This window comes from Sinocyclocheilus grahami, unplaced genomic scaffold (assembly GCF_001515645.1).
Source record: "Sinocyclocheilus grahami isolate Dianchi unplaced genomic scaffold, SAMN03320097.WGS_v1.1 scaffold695.1, whole genome shotgun sequence".
NCBI classification, from domain to species: Eukaryota; Metazoa; Chordata; class Actinopteri; order Cypriniformes; family Cyprinidae; genus Sinocyclocheilus; species Sinocyclocheilus grahami.
The window spans coordinates 978,821-981,504 of NW_015505874.1; positions in this window are offsets into that span (position 1 = coordinate 978,821).

Genomic DNA, 2,684 nt, shown 5'->3' on the forward strand with positions numbered 1-2,684 from the left:
GCAACTGAAACGTTCCCAAGTCCAGAGACGTAGCAAGGAGATCTGTAAAATAATCCATGTGACATCAGTGGTTCATCCATAATTTTACAAAGCTACGAGAATACTTTTTGTACGCAAAGAAAACAAAAATAACGACTTTATTCAACAATTCGTTACAGCGCTACGGTGACACGGAGGAGACAAATGGTTGAATAAAGTCGTTATTTTTGTTTTCGCGTACAAAAAGTATTCTTGTAGATTTGTAAAATTACGGTTGAACCCCTGTTGTCACATGGATTATTTTACCCATGTCCTTGTTACGTTTCTGGACGTTGATCGTGTTACTTACATTGCTGTCTATGGGAGGGTCAGAGAGCTCTCTGAATGCATCAAAAATATCTTAATTTGTGTTCCGCAGATGAGCGGAGGTCTTACGGGTTTGGAACGACATGAGGGTGAGTAATTAAATGACAGAATTTTCATTTTTGGGTGAATTATCCCTTTAAATACAAGTATATATATCATTTAATAAATGTGTATATCATTTATGGTTCACAAACACTTGATGTGTCATACATATTGTTTATTAGTGCTGATTTATGAAAATGTGCTCACAGTCAGAGATAATTTCATTTCATTTTTTTATATAGAAGCGGTCCAATTGTACAGTTTTAACGTGAAATACAAAAAAGCGAAACTTTTCAAAAAGAAGACTTTATAAGTACAAAAACAAATAACATACAAGGTGCTGCATTTCATCTTTTTCTCCCCCTGTGTGCTTTCCGTTAAGAAAATTAAAGTGCAAGACAAACACCAGGGTTCAAATGTTTTCGAAAGGAATGGCGCAACTCCAAACGAATATCAGATCCTTTGTAACAACTCTTTAAAAACATATTCAATACACAAACCATGCATGGACTGACTAAAAAAAGGTGATAATCAGATTATAACATTAGACATGTTAGATGTCTATGGTACTGACACGCACAACAAATTCCACGGGGTTGATAGAAAAACTATTTCTGGCGACTAATGAACAATTCTACACGACTCAGTGAGAAGTTAATGTGCTAGACACGTTTGCGATTGGCTTCTTTTGAGTTTGTCACAATGAAACATGAGAATTACCAATACTGATGGGTAATTACAACACACGCTCGTCACCCCGACGCACTCATGAGATCAGCGTGTCATTTTGGTTTTCCTTTTTTTCGAGGTTTTGAGAGCCTTTACCAAAGAGTAAAAACAAATAATCCACTCGATGCTTCAGAACAAAATAACAACCTCATAGATAATGCAAAGTATATGGATATTTACAGAGCACAGTGGTTTGTATGAGGCACTATGTTGTACTGAACATGTTACATTTCTGTGGTGTGGCATTGTACTTGCAACAACAACAAAAAACATCAGTTTGTCAATGGACTGAGGATATGAATAATATATCCATAAACGGATATAAATGATCATATGTCCAAATGTTTTCATGTTTATTTCCCATGAAATAAGATGCTTTCGATCACTTTACAAGTACTTTGCTACCCCAGATCAGTCAAATCTGATTATTCACTCCATTCACTCCTTAATCATTATGTAATTTGTTAGATTCATATTAATCTAACGTCCCACTGTTCAATCATTCTTTTGAATGTTGCATTCTAGAACTAGACTTCATTAACCGCTTATTAATGTAAATTACAAGTTTTCTTGTTAATGTGTGTTTTTTTTAATTGCAAGTCTGATGTTTTATTTCGCAGGATACTGAATTGCTGTTGTCAGGATATTAAGATATAACATTAGTATTCAAATCTCAAGTCTGCAAATGAGGCAGAATATTAGAACTGTGCACTGCCTTTAAAGGAAAAGCTCACTCAGAAAGGAAAATTTGCTGAGAATGTACTCGCTCTCAGGCCATTCGAGATGTTTCCAAGTGTGTTTCTTCATGGGAACAGATTTGGAGAAATTGACCCTAACATCACTTGCTCTGCAGTGAATGGGTGCCGTCAGAATGAGAGTCTGATAAAAACATCACAATAATCCACATGACTCCAATACTAAATTTCTCCAAAAATGTTCAGATGAAAAACAAACTCATCAAACTCTTGGGTGGCCTGATGATGAATACATTTTCATATTTGGATGAACTCTTCCTTTAAGAGGGAAAACATTATAATAAACAAAAATTATCAAAAAGCAACAGGCCCTACCAATATCACACTGTACAAACTAAAAGCTACTGTAATTATAAGAAAAATGTCCATTAATTTTGGTTATAAATAATCAAACTTTAAACCTTGAGTAAATTAAGCAGCCGTGTTAATTCAGAATTAAACATGACATATATATAGCACATTTATTTCACGAGCCTAAATGCAATTTGCTAGCAGGCTGTCTGACAGCCGGTTGCCATCTTGCAACCACTGTACCAGAATCAGCACCAGTGAGCAGCGGATGCTAAATGCAGTCAGACTGCTGATTGGGACATATATATAGCACATTTATTTCACGAGCCTAAATGCAATTTGCTAGCAGGCTGTCTGACAGCCGGTTGCCATCTTGCAACCACTGTACCAGAATCAGCACCAGTGAGCAGCGGATGCTAAATGCAGTCAGACTGCTGATTGGTGAAATCACTACACTCTAAAAAATGCTGGGTTAAATACAACCCAGCGCTGGGTAAAATAGGGACAAACCCAGCAATTGGG